Source organism: Grammomys surdaster, unplaced genomic scaffold (genome assembly GCF_004785775.1).
Source record: "Grammomys surdaster isolate TR1022 unplaced genomic scaffold, NIH_TR_1.0 241, whole genome shotgun sequence".
Taxonomy (NCBI): domain Eukaryota; kingdom Metazoa; phylum Chordata; class Mammalia; order Rodentia; family Muridae; genus Grammomys; species Grammomys surdaster.
Window position 1 is genome coordinate 5,708,956 of NW_021604686.1, and position 7,901 is coordinate 5,716,856.

Sequence of the window (7,901 nt, forward strand, 5' to 3'; positions counted from 1 at the left end):
GTAGAAAGCGCTCTCCCAACTGAGGCCACCTGCCCAGCCCTGAACCTCTCTGAGTACTGTTCTTAACCTCTGGTGACTGTTGCTCTCTTTCTTGGAAGGGGCTTTGAAACTTTATAACCTGGGCCTGTTGAGAATACCTATCCCCAAACTCGAATGGAGATTCTTCTGATGAGTACGTAGAGATAGCTAGGACTCAGTGGAAAGGGACCTCCTGGGAGAAAACACCTTCCCCATACCTGTCCCCTCCTACCATCTGACTGGGACCCTTGCAGGAAGTAGCTTGTATCATTCTGTTGGCCTCAGGTCATCTGGCTCTCCTCAGCCTTATAACGACAGGTCACCCCTCAGCTTCAGCAAAGCCTGACCAGGGTTTAGATGTTCTGACACCCAGTTCACTGAGCTCCTAAGATGCCACACACTGAAGCTGAGGGAAACCGGAAGACCTGGCTGCTCTTGGTCCATAGAGCAACTAACTCACTCTCTGCCTCCAGTGACCTAGCCTCCAGGTGATTGGACCGGCATCCATAAACTGACAGAGAGGAATGATTCTGAGGAGGGGAGGGGGAGGGAAACACACCTTCCTGGGAAAAAGTCCCGGTCTCTGTGGCTGGGAACTGAGAAAGGACACTTTGGTGGCTGAGGCAGGAGACAAGCCAAGTGGGAGGCAAAGGCTTCAACAGACAGAGTGGACCCTGTGAATGATATTCAGCACTGCGGCAGAGGGTAGGGACTGTGGCCTAGCTGGCTCTCAGCCATGGGCTCCAGGGATCACTCCTGGCCCTCCTTAAGCTGGGAAAAACCCAGCTAGTATTTCCCAAGGTGGCCCTTGAGTCACAGCCCCATGCTGCCAGGTCAGCCCTGGGAGAAAACACCTTTCCCATACTTGGTCCAGACCCTGCCTTGAGGGGACTGCTACTCACACCTGTCCCCTCCTACCACTTCCCTGGGACCCTGGCAGGAAGTAGCTCATATAGTTCTGTTGGCTTCAGGACATCTGGTTCCCCTCTGCTTCACAGACAGGTCACCAGGTCACCCTGCTTGGCTGAGGCTCTGACGTTCAAATCACTTAGCAAGCACCAGTTGTATCCCTTGGGCCCAGTAGTCCCTTCCAGAAGCCTAAATACACCCCCATTTCTCACTTACATCCTCCCCTACACACACACACACACACACACACACACACACACACACACACATCACCCAGGGCGACGCTGGAGTTCATCTGAGAAGCAGCCCTGCCACTGGTCAGGGTACTGACAGGCTTCAATGGGCCTGATGGTCAGGACCTTTGCAACCAACAGGGCCAAGGAAACATGGGTTTAATGTGGGCTGCATTGGCTGGCAAAAGGTCACTCTTCACCAGAATGCCGAAGGGTTGGCAGAGGTATTTTAGTTGTGAGTCCTAGGTGCTATAAAGCACGTGGCATCTGAGCTGGCTCTGGAAGACGGAATAAGGTAGGAAATCCAGGCTCAGAGCATCTTGAGAGCATGACACAAAACAAGGTGGTTCAAGGACTAGAGTACCAGAAAGAAACCATTATTGGCTACAATGGTGGGAGCCTGGGATGGGAGTGTTAATTTACTTTCCATTGTTTATTTGGCTTATAATTCTCACTTTTCTTTAAAAAAAAAAAAAAAAGTCCAGACCTACTTGCCTAAGGATTGTACCGCCCACAGTGGGCTGAGCCCGCCTACGTCAATTAACTATTAAGAAAATGCCCTACTGATATGCCCACAGGCCAATCTGATGGAGGCAAGTTCTCAACTGAGGGTCCCTCTTCCCCAGGTGACTCTAGTGTGTGTCAAGTTGACAGAAAGTAACCGTCACAGAGGGACAGCTAGCTACTCAGAGGTAAGTTGGGGACACACCTGCCTGCAGCCAACAGAGGACAGAGGACCTGGGCAACAACCTAGGAGGGATACATCCACGGAAGGGATTACTGGGGACAGTCCAAAGACAGGATGAAAGAACACATGTATGGAAGGTAGTCAGGGGACTGGAAGGACAATTGAGAACAAAGGTTGAGGTTGGCTCGGCATTCTGGATTCGGGCTGTGCATGACTGGGCATTCTGTTACCCTAGAGAGGTCCAGTTTGGGGGATCAGGAGAAAGATCACGGTTGCTGACATAGTCATGATGGGTGAATGGCCACAGAGCGGCTGGAGAACCGGAGAGCCCTAGGCTGGGCTTGCAGAGTGTGCCTACCTTATCCTAATTTGCATACTTCCTACTGCCTTTGTCTCAGAGAACCTCTGGCTTCTGTACAAGTACGCAAGGCTCTGGCTTGCCCCCAACACCCTCTCCCAACCCCTTCGCTGGGTGGTGGCAATCCTCCCAGCTTAATAACTAACCACACGACTGGGGCCATGAGGGACTGAGGCCAGGAGCTTCTCACCACCCCAAGGCACCCCAAACACTGACCTCACTTGCCAGCACGCTCTCACTCTCTGTGGACCCTCCTAATACACCCACTCCTCTCCATCAGCACCCTCCCTGCTGCATGCTTTGGGTAAACAAGAAGTCGTCTCTGAAGCCTTGGAGCTCGGGACTCGCTCCTCACAGCCCCAGAGCCAGTCTCTCCTGACTGATGCCATCTGTGTGTAGAGGTAGCTGCTCTGCATCTTTGATCGGGACAAGCTCCAGGTTGTTCTTAGCTTCCTCCTCCCGCCCCCATCCCCACCCCTGCCTCCTCCCCGGCTCAAAGGCTGCCCTCTTTATCTCTATGGCCTCAGTCCACAGTGTTGTCGCCAACCCGGCTTTCCCATTTCTCCCTCAGAAAAAGAGAACTCTGAGCCTGAACTGGGGAACTCCTGAAGCTACAACCAGTCTGATTGATATTACCTGATTGGCGTTACCACCCCCCATTGTGCCCCCCCAGCACACACACACACCCCCAGCATACCCCCTCTCTGAACTCCCAACCAGTTGTGGCATGCTGAACCAAAAAGCGCTCTGGGGAAGAAAGCCATACTTTAAATCCCCACTGTGGTCTTGCCTTCTTCTTGTTTCTTTTGCCCTATCCTGCCTCTGGGAGCCAGTCTTGGGGAGGTGGAGGAGGAGGAAACCATCATGGGGAGATGGAAAATATTCCTGGTATTGTTCTGAGGCCGCAGCCTGTGGCTGTGGAGGGAAAAGGGGGGGGGGATGGGGAGGAGAGGTTAACAAGATTAAAAAAGCCATAATGAGGCCACAGCACAAACCCTACAATTATGCTCCCAAATTTAATCAAAACAGCTTCCCGCACTGGGCCTGTAACATATCTAATAGGCCCCGTCAGGTTCTGCCTCTCAGGCCCAGCACTGAGATAGGACAGAGCCCTGAAGTCTTTTTATAGAGGAGGTATAGGGTTGGCCTAACCGGGCACCTCCCACCTACCCCAGCCCATCCAGGCAAGCTCTCACAGACTTTCCAGCTGTGTGCAACTGCCTTTCCTCCTGTTCCTCAGCCTCCTATGACACAGTCACCAGCTATGGGTGTTTCCTAGCTCCCTCAGAGAACCCCCAGGGCTAGCTCTTCTCCTAGCCACATACAGAAGCTTACCCACTGCATGGCCTTCTGGTAGGCCGAAAGGTTTGCTTTGTTTTTGTTTGTTAGTTTGTTTGTTTGTTTGTTTGGGCCCCGGGTTGAATTCAGGGCCTTGCACATGTTTCCCAGTTCCGATGAGGGAAACAAACGGCACATCCAGTCCCCAGTCAGCAAACCTGAGGTCAGACTACATCTCCATCAACAAACTGAATGAGTCTCTACCCTGAGCTGCACCTCAGGTTCTTCTCAGTCTGGCAAAGTTGATTGGCACTGTACCATGTCCATTAAAAAAATAATAAGAAGAACAGTAGTAATAAAGTGTTTATTTATTTTGGAAGCTGGAGCGGCACATGTCACATTATGTGTGAGGAGGTCAGAGGACAGTTTGTGGGAATCAGTTCTCTCCTTCCACTATGTGGGGTCCTGGGGACTGAACTCTGGTTATAAGATTTGGCAACACGTACCCTTCCGGGATCACCATTTCTTACAACAAAAATTTGAGAAAGCTTGGATTTTTGTGACAAGGCCTGTGTTCTCTCTGGTGACCTGCTCGATGTGGGAAGTCCTGTAAAATCCACAGGCTCCAGGTGCCTGGAGATCAGCCTAGAGGCTAAAAGCAACAGGGATGGTTTAAAGTCCAGCGGGTGCATGGTCTTGCTGGGGCGTGTGTGGGAAAGGGGGGTATACTACAGAAATAGAGAACTGGCAGCTATTGTAGAGAGAAAACAAATGTAACAAGGTCCAGAGAGTCTCACAACTTCCTCAGGATGACACAGCAGGGCTAACTAACACCAGGGCTAAGTTAGAACCGTGAACTTTTGACCCTGATCCCAGAGCTCAAACCTCCTTTTCATGGCAGAGAAGCCAAGAGTTTGGGGGTGATAAAAGTCAGGGTGTGCTGAGATGTTCTTTGTTGCCATGTGTCCTTCTGTGGAAGCCACTTGCCTGTCTATAAAGTGGCTATCGCATGACACTCCTGTCTGAGACCATCCTTCATAGGCTAGGAACCTCTCCTAGAAGAAGCAAGGGTGACTCTGGGCTCCTGCCAGGGACTCTTCCCCTCCCATAGGTCCCTCCCAGGACCGGAACCTAGACCCAGCTAGGCCAGAACCTTGTCAAGCACTCATCTATCTGTTCAGGAAGCTTCTCCTGCTCTGTCCCCTCTTCCCTCCACTCCTCTCTGCCTCAGGCCCTCTGATAATTCCATGAAGAACCAGTGCACAAATGGCTTGCCAAAAGCAACGCACACCACCTGGAGTTGCACTGGCAAGCCAGGGACAGTGGGAAGAAGCTGGAGATAACCTTAAAAGATACCATGATGACGGGTTTCATCCATGGCTGCCAGGGGAAGGCTGGCTCCAGGATGTTGGCAAACCCCTATCTCCAAAAATATTTACATTACTGTTCATAACAGTAGCAAAATTACAGTTATGAAGTAGCAACGAAAATAATTTCATGGTTGAGAGTCACCACAACATAAGGAACTTTATTAAAGGGTCTCACCACTGGGGAAGGTTGGAAACCACTGGGTAAAGTTTCAGCAGTTCTGAACTCTCAGAAGCCAACATCAAGAACTGAATGTGATTTTTGTCAGGCAGGGCCTGGCCATTCCCACATTCAAGAAACAGCTCAAAGAGATTTCACACACGTAGACCTGTCCCACCTGGCCTGGCAATGAAATCTTGGCTAAAGGTATTCCTCATCCCTGCCCTCGAGGACTTTCGAGCAGGAGGCAGCTGTGGCAGAGAGTAAGATCTACCTCGAGGGCCTGAACTCAGGCCAGAAATCAACTTCCAGCTGTGTGGCCATGGGCTAGTGACTCAACCTCTCTGTTAATAAAACTGAGAATACCAACCAGCTTTCCAACTCCGAGGGCGGTTTTTAAAAACCAAGAAACTTGTTAGTTATGGGTGATGGTGCACGCTTTTAATCCCAGCACTTGGAAGGCAGACACAGGCAGATCTCCATAAATTCAGGGCCCATTTTGGTCTACATAGCAAGTGCTAGTCCAGCCAGGCACTTGTGACTCTGTCTTTTAAAAAAAAAAAAAAAAAGCAGGAGCTCTCCTTTGACAAAGTGGCTTGTAGCTTGTTCTTAAGAGGATTAGGCAAGCACTTATTTCCCTGGGACACAAGGTAGACAACCCTTGAGTACTGCTGGAGAGGCAGAGATAAGGGGCTAGGGGAGGGGGGCAGCTAGGGGAGGGGATTCCCAGGAGAATACAAAATGGTAACAGCAGAGACACGTGGACTTCTGGGTAGGACTGTGTGTGTGTGTGTGTGTGTGTGTGTGTGTGTGTGACAGAGAGAGAGAGATTGGGCTCTCTGTGCACACGTGAGCGGTATGTGAGCGGTAGATGGGGGCATGTATATTGTGTGGTGTGAGTGTGCGTGATGTGTGTGTGTGTGTGATATTTGTGGTGTGTGGATGTGCATGAATGGCATGTGTGGGGTGTGTGTACCATATCAGGAGTGTCTGGGGATTGTTTGGGGATTGCTGACTTCCCAGTAAGGAAAGGTAGTAGCAAAGTACAGCTCCGTCCAGGAAGAGGTGAGGCCCCGGGGAAGAGAGACAGGGGGAATGCATGCTGTCGGGCCTAGTAAGGGAAGCACACAGAGATCACCTTCCACACCAGGGTGGTCCGACCCAGTCACTCTTGGCTGTGTTGTAGACAGGTGAGGGAAGCCATACCTGACTGTAGAAAGCCATTATCACCCCGTGTTATTAAAGAGTGGAAGGCTTGGAAGCCATCAAAGTGCAGGCCGGGGCTCTAGGATGGGCCAGCCTCACCAGGCCAGAGCCTGGCATTTCTGTCTCCATCAGAGCAACTAAGCCTCTGGGCTATCCGTTGCCAGGTCCACAACTCTTCCTGATGACCACGCTTCCGGTTTTTGCCTCTCTGTAGATTCTTTTGTGACTTCTGAACAGGAGGGGCGCTCCAACATGAGATTCCCATGTCTTCCCTAGAACCCTGGCCTGGCCACCACAAAAATCATCAGAGCTTCTGTGGCCAGGTAGTCTGCGTCTCTGGGAGCTAGCCCCCTTAGCAGCCTGGACCATTCTTTCCCCATCTATGACAGCCAAAGGCTCTCTGGTACCCCAGGCTCTTGAACGGGTGAGGGGTAGTAAGGGCCATTGGTCTGGCTGAAGGTGTCCTGCTCCTGGCTGGCCAGTATGTTGCTAAGTCTGGAAAACAAAAGGTCAGATGCTACTCCCGAGTCTGTCATTCATTAATTCTCCCGGAAGCTACTCAGTGGCCTAGTAGCCGAGCAGGGACTCATTGCTGGGACTGGCCCACACCAGACTCTGAGCGAGGAACACACCTGCCTGAAGATGGTGACAGGAAATGAACACCAACAATGCAGAAGGCCGGAGTTTGGCCCAGGGTTTTTCCTCCTCAGAATTCTCTTTCAAAATCTCCCCGCTCCAGGCATGGCCTCGGAGAGGTGTGGGACCTGGGAGTACATCTGTCATGGGCCAGAGAAATTGTGCTTTTAAGAAGAAACCACCTAAACAAGGAATTTGGGCTCAGGTTCTGTCTCTACAGACACTTTCCTCTGTGATTGTGGGCAGGCCATTTTATGCAGAAGGTCTCCGTGTTTTCACCTGTAGAGGCTTGTTGTTGTTGTAGTTGTTTGTTTGTTTGTTTGTTTGTTTCCAATTCCTGCCTCTTTCACTGTGGAGGGACTGCAGTGAACGTTTCTGGAGCTAAGGAGGTGACTCAGTGGTAAACTCTCTGGCCACGGATGTGTGAGACCCGAGTTCAAATCCCCACCACCTACATAAAAGCTGAGGGTGGGTAGAAAATCACTAGGAAACCAGGGGGAATCCCTGGAGCTGGCAGAGCCACTAATCCTGACCAAATCTGTGAGCTCCGGGCTTGTGAGACACACTGTCTCATTCTAAGCAAGGGAAAAGGAGTACTGGAGGGAGCACGTACTCAATGGGCAAAAGGTCTCTCTCTCTCTCTCTCTCTCTCTTTCTCTCTGATATAAAAATATTGCAAAATAACCAAGTGGAGAGTCACAAGGACATCCAATGTCTCACACATGTGCTCATATCAGACACTTACACACAGTCACTATGCAGAACCATCTCTGGCCTGGCTTGTGCTAGTTTCTAGCCAGAAACACACACGTGACAAATGTCCCTGCTCGAAGAGAAGGAGCCTTGGAGGAGGGGAAAGGAGGATTTATGTTTATTGAACACCTACTAGGTACTAGGCATGATGCTAAGGAATTTGCCCCACATGTAAGTTTTTTTTCCCCCAATGGCCTTGTGAGAACAGGAGAGCACATTGAGGCCTCTGGAGCATCAAGAAGCTTCCAGTGTCAGTAAAGATAAAAGTCAATCAGTCAACAGGTGGTGGTGGAGC

At 50.9% G+C, this 7,901-nt stretch overlaps 1 long non-coding RNA gene across 1 annotated transcript; it reads left to right on the forward strand.

Moving 5' to 3' along the window:
* The first annotated feature begins 1,762 nt into the window (after positions 1-1,762).
* On the forward strand, positions 1,763-3,684 carry LOC114626857. Its single transcript, XR_003712302.1, has 3 exons — positions 1,763-1,852; positions 2,487-2,607; positions 2,778-3,684. It is a non-coding gene; the product is annotated as an uncharacterized LOC114626857 (long non-coding RNA).
* The last annotated feature ends 4,217 nt before the right edge of the window (positions 3,685-7,901 follow it).